The 12,961-nt window shown below is 45.3% G+C and overlaps 2 protein-coding genes across 3 annotated transcripts in view; both read right to left on the bottom strand.

Moving 5' to 3' along the window:
* LOC107997472 (5-hydroxytryptamine receptor) overlaps nt 1-319 on the bottom strand; it is a 104,591-nt gene extending 104,272 nt beyond the window's left edge. The window contains exon 1 of one of the 2 annotated variants that reach the window (XM_062083735.1): nt 6-319. The gene's annotated coding sequence lies outside the window, so the exon portion shown is untranslated. The remainder of the gene's footprint in view (nt 1-5) is intronic. The other variant, XM_062083733.1, reaches the window with a different exon arrangement.
* Nucleotides 320-6,212: 5,893 nt separating this feature from the next.
* LOC107993401 (cilia- and flagella-associated protein 251-like) overlaps nt 6,213-12,961 on the bottom strand; it is a 67,090-nt gene continuing 60,341 nt past the window's right edge. The window contains exon 10 of the mRNA XM_062083718.1: nt 6,213-11,205. The gene's annotated coding sequence lies outside the window, so the exon portion shown is untranslated. The remainder of the gene's footprint in view (nt 11,206-12,961) is intronic.

Here is a 12,961-nt window from a genome sequence, read left to right as displayed (position 1 = left end):
AGTACCGTGGCCGGAGACTTGCAAGTTGTCACGGATCCAGGCCGCCGCCGGATCTTCGGGGCCTCATCCGCTCGATTTCCGACTGGCAAACGATTGGTGCTTGTCCTCGACGTACGCGTAAACAACGGGGGGAGGGGGAGGATGGGGGAGAGATAGGGGGAGGAAGAGGAGGAGGAGAAGGAGGAGGAGGAATATCGATATCCAGTGGCGAACGAGGAAAGCGACGAGAAGGGCGCGATGTTTGGAACGATACGGTGGTCCGGAGTACCGTGCCAGTACTGGTACTGGCGAAGTTTGTTATCGAGTAGCGGCGAGAGGAAAAGCGGGCAGGGTGGTGGCAGCTCCGCTTGGCTGACAAGTAGGCAGAGATGGTATTACGCAGGCGCCAACTCTCGGCTCGGCTCGGCGGCAACCTCCCCTCCCCCTCTAACAATCCCCCTAAACTCGAGTGTTCAGCCGCCCTACACGGTCAGCGATGCCACCTACACCGTCACCCATCCTCGCAACGCCTTATCTTCTCTTCTCCTCCGTTCGAGGATGTCCTGTTTCGCGACCCGTGCACCACCACGCGATCCCACGGATTAATGACGGTCACGAAATATCCACCCGCTTCTTCTTTGTTTTTTATTTATTCGTTCGTTTATTTTCGTTACGGAATTTTCGAATAATTGTTATACAGGGAGACAAGACGACAAAACGGGATTTATTAAATCGATATATTTCAGTTTCCTAGAGGATAATGGCGAAGGTGAACGAGAAATATCGCCAACGATCCAAATTATCGTTCTTCGAATGGAACATAAAAACACGAGGAGGAGGAGGGGAAAACGTTCAGAGCTTGGATTCTCTCGAAGAATTACAAGCGTCGAATCAACTTTGTCACCACGACTGTGTTTCCTCTGGATACTCCATCAACTCCGGTCCCAAGGGAGGGAGGTTCCTCGACCTTTCCACGCCGTTTCCATCTTTCCCCCAGTTTTCCAAGATTCGATCGAATCGTCCTGCTGGAAATATATAATCGAATCGTCGACTTCTCGCTAATTGCGACGAGCCTCCGATCTCCAGGCTCCGAGAATCGGGAGGGGAAACAAATTTTCCAGATCCACTGGCTAACAGTCAGATCGATTCGATAGAAACGTGCGATCGACCGGTTCGTGCGTTTTTCGTAAATTTTCCGTGGCGCGGCGATGAAACGAGCGCATTCCGGATTTCCGGTGGGGAGGGATCCAGGCGGAATAACATCTCGGTTAACCGAGATTCGATTATCCAAATTTTCCATTATCGGATCTCGATTATGACATTGGCCATATTCCAAGCCTCGCGTATGAAACGTACACGTTGTAAAATGTCCCGCGTCGCTTTTCGACTTTCGTTCGTTCGTTCATCGCTTATTTCCTCTTTTAACCGCGTAAGCGCCGTTGTTTAGAATGATCTATATTACCTCCGGATCCCCCAATTCACGATCAACGTCGTCGTGTATAGACCCTTATTCTATTTCCGATATTCCCCTTCTGGGTACATATATATATATATATATTGATAGAGAGCTTTATCACGTAGGGATCGACGAAGCCTCAGGTGCCCTTTAATCACCTAGCTTCGAGCCTGATCGACGCATATATATATATATATGTACATATGGGAACGCACGTGTTATGATCGATCGAGTAAAGTAAGAGCGAGATTATAATTATTAAGTCGATTATGGGAACGATTCGTTGTTTGAGGGAGCATGTCACGCGTCCTGGGAGCGTTCCCCTCCCTCCACCCCAACTCCTCGCTGCAAACTAGCCGCGCGAATTCGTTGCAACTCCTTGTAACTCCAGCGGATACCTACTCCTAATTCTCGAGGATCTCTCTTGCTTCAAACTTGCAGAAATCTGCCGTTATTTCCAACTCGAACTCGATCCAACCTTAGCCCAATCATCTCCGATTCATGGGATCCCACTTCGAAATCGCGGCAACCTTATATCGAGCTTATATACGGAGAGGGCGAGCTTCAACCCCCTCCCTCCAACATTTTGAATACACCTGCACTTTATAGGCATAATTTAATTTGAAATCGTTCGATCGACAACATTGATCGCGCCCAATTTGACAGTTTGGCTTCAAAAAGCTGGGTCGATTCATTTATGTACGAGGGTAGATTGCATCATATTATTGAACACGTATTTAATTTCAAGCATCCCCAATTCGATATTTTATTACGAGTTTTCTCTCGATTCAAACGTTTACGAAATGTGCAGTCGTTTGTTATCGATTGAAAATCGAGGGCCAATGATATTTGGCCGATAATTGCGCGATCTTGGTCTCCTTTCATCCCTTTCGTCTCGTGGATAAAAAGAACGCGGGCGGGAATTTCGAAAGGTTGGGAGGATTCTTCTTCGAGTTCGTCACCAGAAAATAGGAATGGGACGAAGAGTAATAATTCCTAGAAATATGAATTCTTCCGATGAAACGTGTTATCTTTGGAACGAGATTGAAATCCACACGTGTGTCCTCCGCCTTTCTTTCTTCGGATTCTTTATTAAAAAGAATCTCGCATCACGAAATATCGTTCCATACGAAACACGCGAAAGTCTTTCGTTTTTATTCTTCAAAAATAAATCCACGAGTGTTGCCTTCCGAAGAAAGAGGATTCTAAAAAAAAAATCGACAAATACGAATAAAGAAAAATAAATTTCGTCCGATATCGAGTCTTCTTCTTCTCCACCTCCTCCTCTCCTGTTGCGTTCACTCACTCGAGGCTAAAAAGTTAAGGATCGGGCTCGTTTCAAGTCGACGATATACGAATTAAACCCCACTAAACGCAACCCCGTTTAATAAGATTACTGGAACCACTCGTTAATCCAACGAAAGCTTAGCTGCGTGGAACGTGGACAAGGGGTGAAACAGGTAGCCGGTTCAACGGGCTGGAAACGAGGGTGGAGAGAGTGTGAAGAGGCAGGCGATCCATCGACTCGTGTGCACCCCCTATCGCGATTCCATCGACGAAACCGTATAGCGTTGTTCGCGCGACCATCCTCTCGGCGAGGTCGAGGCGAGAGCATGGTCGTAACGTGAGCGAGACTCCACTTCGACTCCTGCGAACGCCGCTCCTTATATCTAATGCAAAACGTGATACGCGTTTAACTTGCCAAAGGTTGTACGGTTACAAATTAGTTGTCGGCTTTACGCTCGAGTCGCGTCGTTATTATAATTCCGTTGTCGGGGAAGGAAGGGTGGAATTTCTTCGAAGATGGTTATTTGCAACGTTTTTGTCCGAAAATTGAATCCGTTGAAAAAACGGGCGATCTTAAATTTATCGTCGCATTATTTGTCGTTTCGATTATCCCCGTTCCTGAATTATTATCATCGCGTCGCGAAATAAATATAAAATATAACCCGCGGTGGGACGCGGTTGCCGCAATAAATGCCGCAACTCCTCGGATGAAAGGCAAATATTTTGCAGCGAAAAGTCGATATATCCGGGAAAATTCGCTCGCATGATCCGACGGTTTTTACCACGTTTCGCCGAGAAAAATCTGCTTCCCTTCTCCCCTCCCGATGGAAAGCAAACAAGCCTGGGTTAACATCAGCCCAATTGGGGTTAACGCCCAATTATTTTTGACGAATTATCCCCGGGCATAAAGAGGATCGAATGAACGAGAGAATGCCACTTGTTGTAGTCGCAGAATCGGATCGATCGCGCGGCTTCGAAGATCGAACAACGAAGACAACAAAGTAGGGCGGGTAGTACCCTGCCGGTTTTAATCATCGAAATTGTAGTGCACGTTTGTTGGCGTGCCAATAAACGTTGGGCCTCGATTCACGCTCCATGCATGTTTACCGATTATATACATATTCATCGGCTAGGCCGACCTGCTTGTCCCCGTATCCGGGGGATGATCCACCTTCCCCTCCGGCGCCCTCCGTTAATCCCGTGATTATAAAATCGAGGACGATCGAACAATCGGTTTTCCGGCCGACGAAAGCCCCCAACTTTGGGGAGAAGAGGGAGAGAGAGAGAGAGGATCTCTCCTGGCCGCGTTCGTTGGATCGGTGGCAAAACGCTTTTCTTTTTACTCTTCCGACTCGCGCAAGGGAAATGAAATTTAGCGTGGATTAAACGTGGTGGTGGACGACAATAGAACGCCTCGATTTTGCACACCGTTGGCAATCGTTCGAGAGACAACGTGTTCAAACGTGTAACAATCCCCGCGACTTTTTGTTCCCCCACTGCTCCGCGCTGTTCGATGGACGGATTCTCCTCTCCCTCTCTCTTTTTTATCCCTTCTCCTTTGCCTCGCCAACAAATTCACCACGTTACGAGGCGTGGAAAGTGTTTTGGTTCCAGGAAATTACACAGGGGCTAGGCAATAAATATTAATCATAGCGCGGAATGTCCATTTTCGCGAACGGTGCACCTGATCCACCGTCGCTTTTTCTCTGGTTGTAACGTTCAGTTAAACAGTGGAGCCGACAACAGAGCTTTCGGTGTTTTATTTTGGAGGGAATGAACGAATGAATGAATCGATGGCTTTGCCCGAAGATCTCTCTTCCGTTTTCCTCTAATTCAGTCGAAATACGGAACACGCGGAGAAAGAAAGTTGATTTTTTGGTCGCCTTTCTTCCCTTCGACTCTCCAAGTGGAAATATTCGCGATCGGCTGATCGATCGCGACGAGCATGGAACGAACGAAGGAGGAAATGAAGCAAAGGCTGGCACGATAAATAACGTTAAGTTCGTTAATCCGTTGGTCAAAGAGGACGAGCCTTGGACGAGAAGTTATGGCGGTATCGCGTGTCGAGGGCGATAAACTTGCTGTACACGTGGACGCTTTAGGGCGTAATTCATTTTTCACAAAGATCAGAGACGTTTACCGCGCGTCCAAGTCGTCTCGATGGGTCTCGTTCTCATTGAAAAATAAGAAATCGTGACGCGATTCCTTCGATTTTCACCCTCGAATCTTTCTTACTTTTCTTTTCTTTTTTTAGTTTTTTTTTTTTTAGGATCCGTTGTTTTATCGCCAATCGCAGCCTATCCTCGTAGAGATAAGTGAAATGCAAAGATGGAAAGAAGGGAAGAAGCACTTTTCCAGGAAGCATTAGATTTATCCAGCAAAGATTTTCATAAACGTAAGGAAAAACGTGGTCGGTCGGTTGGCGAAACGGCCAAGGAGACAGGGATAAGTTTAAACCGAGCATCGTGCATTTCGAAGCAAACGGAAAATCCCTTCGATGGCGACCAACTTTCTTCCACTTCCGTGCTCTTCCCTTTTTTTTCTAAGTCGCGTGTGCAAGCCACATATGTCCCACAACTATTCCACCGTATAAGGGGAAAAATCCGAGGCAGGTACACCAAGTTGTAACGTCACGTTAAACGGAAACACGCTTCGACTCGGGCAAGGATGGGCCACGATTTCCTTGAAATCGAACAGCGGTATGCACAGCAGTGCATGCGAAACTTTATCCAGACCCTTTAAATCGACCATTTAAAAATTCGGTGGATTTAAGACCTCTTCCTTCGCCGGCCGCACCATCTTTTTACCGCCTCTTCCCTCCTTCCATTATTGCGAAATAATAAACAAAATAATGTACAAGATAGCGCGCAAAAGTAAAGATAGATTCTATCCCTTTCTTAAATTTTTAAACAAGCGTCGAAACTCGAGATCGCATTGCCCCCGACATTGTTTCTTTCTTTCTTTCCTGAAACGAAAAAATTGTTCAGATGAGGAGAACTAAGTAAAAGAAATAGAGGGAGCAGAAAGGAAGGAATATTAATAGGAGTTAACCAAGTTTGAAAGGTTGCGTTGCAGACGAAAACCAGAGTGTTGAAATCGGGAGCGATTACCGTGAAAGCTTGGCGGGCTGCGGTAATGAGTTGGCGAGTCGCTCGGAAGCGGAACACCGATCGACGTTTCTTTCGTCGGTTGAATAAGCGCCGCTTAATTATCCTGACAAATCGCGGCGACGTGACCACCCCACGCAGCTGGCGGTGCGCAGCTTCCATCGTCCGTCGTCCTACGAAAACATTTGATCCAAAGTATTACGCGACTTTGACCGTTCGAACGAGAAAAAGAGAGGGAAGGGAGGGAAGGGTCATGAATCGCGAAAGAGGAAATTATGGGAGAAAATTGACCGGGGAAATGTGGTCACGTACGACGTTCCAAGATTTCCAACGTGAAAAATGGAAAAAGAAGGGATGGCGAAACATAAAGGAAAGTGGACTACTTCCATTTCATAATTCCGTTTAATCTCTTTCTCCCTCTTATTAATTCCTTGGATTATTATAACGCGCGTTCGTTAACGCCTCTCCGTCTACTTCCGGGTTCTCCCCTTGCGTTAACAAGCGACGAGGGCCTCGTAAAGTAGCCTCGTTTTCTCCGCGACATTACGGAACGATTACTCGGGGCGAGTGCACGAGCAGTGCAGGAGATCACGTCGCGTTGTTAAAATTCTTCCTCGAACTGGAGGACACTCGAGAAAATATTCCTGTATTAATTTTCAAAGAGCGCGGTTCAATTTTTTTATGACGATTCTCGTTGGCGAAAGGAAGAAAAAAGAAAGGGAGAAGAAAAAGAAACCATTCTCGAGGATAGGAATGAAAATTATACCGCTCTAAATCCGCAAAAAAAGAATTACTCCTCGTCCAGATTTTTTCCTCTTCCTCTTTCTTTCCATAGATTTCTAACTGACGCCCCTCGCTTTATAAAAGAAACTATGGAGAAATTTATGCAAATGTTTGAAACCGGGAAACCCGTATATGCAAATGATCGATTCCGTCGATTGGACGGATTCCTTTGCGCGACGGTTAAAAAGCTAATCTTTTTTTCAACGAAATTTCCTTGTTCCCGAGGGGAGAGGATTCGATTCCCAGCCGATTACCAAAGTGACTGTAATCGATTCCTCGCCGAGACGAGGCGGATCGATGACGACCACCGACTAACCGAGTCTTCGTTTCGCATTCGTGGAAAATGGAAAAAAGGAGAAAAAAGGGGGGAAAAGGAAAATTATCGGATCCCTGTCGAAACAGATTATATACGGAACACACGCGGACAACGTGGCCATCGTGATTAAGGGAGGATAATAAGAGGGGGCGAAATTTTTCGGGATGGAATTAAAATTTATCAAAGGAGGGTTGATTAACTTTGTCCTGTAACACGTTTCCGAGAACCCATCCAATTTTGCCACGAAAATAGTGCGCGGCTAGCCGCGGAAAGACCATCACGGTTTCGAGTTAACGCTCCCTTTTCCATGGGCGTGGATTATCGATCCCGGTTCCCGTCCAAACTTATTCTCCACCGTTCGAGAATAATCGATTAATTTGCGGCAACTTGCGCTGAATCTCGCGCCCTCGTCGATTCCCCCGTTCTAGGAAGATCGAGGAACAAGGAGGAGAGGTCGAAAGTTCGTACCGGCGTCCTTCTCGTCGTGACGACCCACTCGTCTTCTCAGAGGAGAGGAGAGGAGAGATAGGGGGACAACGAAGAGGGAGGAAAAAGAGACGAGTCGGATTCGAATTCAATAAAACCCCCTATGAATTTAATTATTGTGACCCGATGATACGAGATCTCGCGCCAATTTCTCCGTTACCTTTTAAATACTCCGCAAATACCGCGAATCCAATTGTAACCGGATAACGAAACGGGCCAGATCAAATATTTATATTAAGATGTTCGGGAACAAATTTTTCGATGATCCATGAGTTTTCGATACTTTTCCCTTTCTTTTCTCTTTTCTATTCTTTTTTTTTTTTTTTTCATAAAGAAGAATTTAAATATCGAGATCGATCACTCGAGATTGGAGAATCGTTGCGGTTTTAAGAGCGCTCGACGAGGAATTGTATTTCATTAACCGAATAGAATTGCTCTTTATTTTTCGCCGGGGTGGCTTTATCAAATATTCCAATAAAATCCCGAAGAACGGTCTCTTTTAAAAGCGCGGCTGTGCGCGAAAAGTTTCTAGGCGCATTTCAATTCGACTCGGCGTATAATAGTCGATATCCGCTTCCGTTCGCTCGGGAAGCGAGAAACTTTTTCCCCATTTTCGCAAAACGGAGGGGGTGAAAGGGGCGGCGCGTCACACCAGAACTTTTTACTTTCGAAAATTGCACAGTGGATTTTTTCGAAATTTTTTCCCCTTCGCAAACCGTTCATAACTTGGCCTGTTTTTTCCTCTTTTTGCGCCAGAACTAACGAGACATCGATTTCCGAGGATCGTTGCGACCGCAAATTCGACCGATCGCTAAGAATCGTGAAAAAACTTCGCAACCGCATAACGGAACTGCGGATAAAATCGTGGAGAATGGACAACGACGAAATATTTGTAATGTAAGTACGTAACACATTCGTTTCACATTTATTTTTGTTTAATCTGCGGACGAGTCACGAGCTTAATCGGTGATCGATCGAAGAGCACGAATAAGAGCGTCGACTTTGCAGAAAAATAGAAAAAAATATGGACGAGCGTAATAAAAAATTATGGGTCGTACTTACTTACGGAATACGGTATCTTTTTTTCTTTTTTACGCGTTAAAACAACGAACAGAGATTAAATACATAAAATTTCATTACGAGAACGATGTTTCTCGCGTAATTAGTCGAGAAACGTTTAAAAATTTTTTTATGGGGAAAAGCATCTGGTGTATTCCATTGTATTCCATCCGATCGTCGGGGAAATTACAATTAACGATCCAAAAAACGATAAAAAATGATCGAGGCATCGTTTCGAATGCACGTTTCCCTCCCTCTTCTGTTTCGACCAATCTCGTGGATGATAAACAAGATCCACTACCTTGCAAAGGAAAAGAAAAGAAAAGGAAAAAAAAGGTAATCGCAATCAGCTCGTTTTACTCGAGATAACGCAATTATTTTTTTCTTTCTCTCTCTCCCCCACGTGGTTCGTAAGCCTGCAGAGACGAAAAAAATCGTGATACCACGGCGCAGTCAGCACGTACGATCCCAACCGTGCCACGAAACGTTAATAAATCTCACTTACGTATTTCAGCCGCGATAACTGGTTAATGAGTATCGTATTAAGTCTGCAACGACTTCAGCACGATGATATCGCGGTGATTTCACGTTTTTTAATAAGCTGCTGAGCCCTCGAATTTCGTAGGGTTGCTCGAGGTGAATAGGAGCAACAGGGAAACATTTATATACCTCAAAGATTTCGAGATTTTTCACCGCCCTTCCGTGAAAAATTTTCAACCAATTATCCGCCGGCCAAAAAATTATAAATTATCCTCTCGAGATAAAAATTTCCTTTTCCTTTTCGTTCGCGAGTTTGTTTACTCGTTTTCGTCGTAATATCGATTTCTCGTTACGCCTTATTACCCTTTGGTCCGGAAACTGGAGCACGCGGCGATGACTTATTACGAGACACGGCTCGCAAACATTTTCATTTCGAACGATCCAATTTTTAGATCTGAACGATTTCGATTCTTTTGATTCGAAATGAGGGGAAAAGAAAAAGAAAGAAAGAAATGGAAAAGAAACGAGTCGAGAATAAGGCCACGATCGAGTATGCTTCGCGCTATCCGAGATGGATTCATAAATTCTTCTCGATCGCGATTCTCGGAAACGGAATCGAAAGGAAACTGTGCTCGTGCGGGGAAACTGTGTTCGTTCGATCGTTCGCCAGGATCAATGGGGGAAAGAGACACGAATTCGAATATCGACGTTTGAGGTGTGCTCTCTATGAGCGAGCGGGGGTTGCTAGCGTAACTTGATTGAAAGTCACTCGTCGTACTAATGCGGCTAACATATGACCGTCTGTTTCTACTGTTCCAGAGAGAGAGAGAGAGACTCGACTTCATGCAATTCGGCTCCGTGATCGATAAGCCTAGATTCAAAACTGCTTTCCCCCGTATTTCGTGCGCCGCGATTAGAACGATAAATCACCGCGAGCTCGACAGTGTTCGAATCGTATTAATAGTCCTCCCGGCTTTTCAAACCGGAGGAAAATAGGCCGAAATAATAATTTTTCTATGCCCGGACCCATTTTCGAGATGGTCGAGTCGACAAGGGGAGGAGGGGAGCGAAACGATCCTTCGTCCGTGAACGTTTCACGTTTCCCGGACAGGAATTTCGACAGGATAAAAGAGATTGTTATTTATTCCGTGTCCCTCGTTCGATGCACACGTATGGTTATCCAATTTTCTCGAGTTTTTCCACCGGCTCTCGACAGACTTTCCCTCGACAGATCCGCTTCGGGGCATTTCTCACCGGTACAGGCGCGCGATGTCGTGTGTTTCGCGAGCAAACGTTTGCAAAGCCAGTTAAACTGGCAAGCCACTTCAAAGTCAAGAGCGGCCCGACTCGTGGAGGAACAATAGATCCCAATTAAACAACGTCTATTCTTTCTTGGAGAGGAAAAAAAGAGAGAGAAAAAGAAGAAGAAGAAAAATTTTAAACTTCGGCGAAATATAAATACGGGCGCAAGTTTTGTTCCACCGTCATGAAACTCGATAGAATCGATCGTTGTCTGGGATCGGCGATTCTTGGAAGCATCTATAACCGATGCAGCTATTATAAATCAAACGGCAACTGGAGAAGCTCAGAAAATACCAGATAGTCCGCCACCCTACTACGCGAACTGTTATACTGCCGGTTGTAAATCACGCTTCATACCGATACAGGTTAATACAGAGAGTGGACCGTTTCTGTTTGTCTACGAACTCGTGGCAAGATGGATCGATACGCGCACAGATTTAAAAATTATTCCACGCGCGCATCATTATTTCAGTGACGCGAATCGTGCCACTTTTCAACGATAAATCACGCTTCGACGCGATGTATCGTGATAGATCTTGACGATCTTCGAGGAGCTTCCTTTTCCTTTTCCTTTTTCTCTTTTTCTTCTCTTTTTTTTCTCTTCGGATTTCGACTCGGTGCTCGATCCTCGAATCGTTTCGACGCAAATGAAATTAACGGAAGAGGACGGGGGGGAGGCAGAGGGAAATAAAACGAAGGCTCTCTACGAAGGAAGCGTTATAAAAGGCTTTCGTAATATCCTGGCTGATAAACAGACTCTTTGAACTTTATTAGCCTCTTCCGCCCCCTCGACTCGTTCCCGGCTATTTTAAATCGGTCATCCTTATTCACCCCTCTCCAAGGAAATTTGTTTTGAAAATTATATGCGCCGAAAAGTAATCTTCCAAGCCTTGAACGAAGCCTCCTCGACTGTGTGCCTCGACTCGAAGGCACTCGATGTGTCGCCTCGGCTAGAAAAAAGTCAGTAGTCGTTAAAATTAATGAGATGTAAATACGGGGGTAGAAGTTGCCCGGAGAAATAACGGGGAAGGAGGAGGGGGCAGAAGAGAAAGAAGGAAGGGGGAACAATGTTCGGGAGAAATATCGAAAACTTTCAGGGAGAGGAATTTTTTTCGAAATTTTCTTTCGCGAATGGTTAAAATATCTTCTTACCTTGGAGAGCTGGGTAATTTTTTCCCTCTCCTCTCCTCTTTTTATTATCATTCCTCCCAAAACTCGATTCGTACAGAGAGAAAGAAAGAGAGAGAGAGAAAAAATCGTTATCGAGCTTCGTTTACTCTCGGTAACGAATATCAAGTCTCGCTTTCTATCGTTCCGAAACTTGCGAGAAGAAACGAGAAAACGAAGGAGGAGGGGGGAGGAGGAAGAGGAGGAGCTCATGCAGATTGTCCAGAATCTCTCCAGAAGCTGAAAGTTCAACGTGAAATCAAATAACCAACCCCTGAAAACTTGGGGGTAACCGAGTTCCGAGTATCGCCTCTTACCTTTCTTCGCGGCTCTTCGTGTTAACCCTTTGCTCGATAGAAAACACCCCTCACGCAAGGACGTCGTCGTAACCATGGACACCTCGAAACTTGTTATCGTTGGAAATTAATTACACCCCGTGGATAATGCGCCAACCGATCCATGCGTACGTATATATACGTATATACACGCCGCACACCATTTACCCGTGTTCCTCGTAATTACACCTGTGTACTTCTTAATTAGACCTCTCCCCCTCCCTCCCTCTCTCCCTTCTATTCCAAATTCGCTCGCGACCAACGACCGAATATAATATCGGAGAAGCCGATCGATGTTCGACGCTTGCCGCGACATGGGCCACCCAGACAAATCCAGAATTTATAAAGTTTTCGCGACAAACTTCCCTTTTTGGATCACTTTTCGCCGCGTCGTTGATCCATATGCTTCGAAAAATTGTCTAACTGTAGACACACGCGCGAGGGAAGGTGTAGAGAGAAACCTGGAGGGATCCAGCTTCTCAGTTGGAATTTTCAATTTTTGTGCGGAGAGGATGAGAGAGTAAGATAATGTTGTAGCGATATTCGTTGATTTACGAATCGTATGGAGAATTGAAATTAGATCAGAGTTCGTAATGACGATCGATAAAAAGAGATTCAAGGAAAAGGAAAAAGAAAAGAATAAATCTTTGCGCGAAACCGCGTAAAATTCCATGGCCTCCTATCCGACAAGGTACGATACCGAACACGGAAGATAGCTTTGATGTTGTATAATAAGCTGTTGGCCATACGCTGGATCCGACTCCGGGTTATGTCGGATGATTCTGACAGGAAAGCTTTGATGTCGAATCCAGATATTACACGGAATCTAAATGCAGCCGAAGTGGAATTCGCTCTCGAAGAGTCACATGGTCCGATTACGGGCGAGTTCTTATCCTCGGAAAAGGAAAGCTGCGAAGTACGAAAAATGGCGGAGGGAAGCCGAGAGTTTCCAACTTTCCCGCGTCGCCGATCGATGAATTTTATTACAAGCCATCGAATCGTAACCGAGGATCGAAGATTATACGCTCGTTTTATACGCTCCACGCTCTCCATTATTTTCCATCTTTCGTTATTTTTCGTTATTGTCACTCGGATCTTCGTGTACACGTGCCATGTACAACTGATTAAAAAATGGTTGGGGAACGAGAGGGGGAATATATTTAGAAATCGATGGTGGAAAATTTAATTCTGTAATCCTGCTTGA

The sequence above is a fragment of the Apis cerana genome, linkage group LG13, assembly GCF_029169275.1.
Source record: "Apis cerana isolate GH-2021 linkage group LG13, AcerK_1.0, whole genome shotgun sequence".
NCBI lineage: Eukaryota > Metazoa > Arthropoda > Insecta > Hymenoptera > Apidae > Apis > Apis cerana.
The sequence above is the reverse complement of the archived record's forward strand: the minus strand, read 5'-3'. Positions and strand labels throughout refer to the sequence as shown.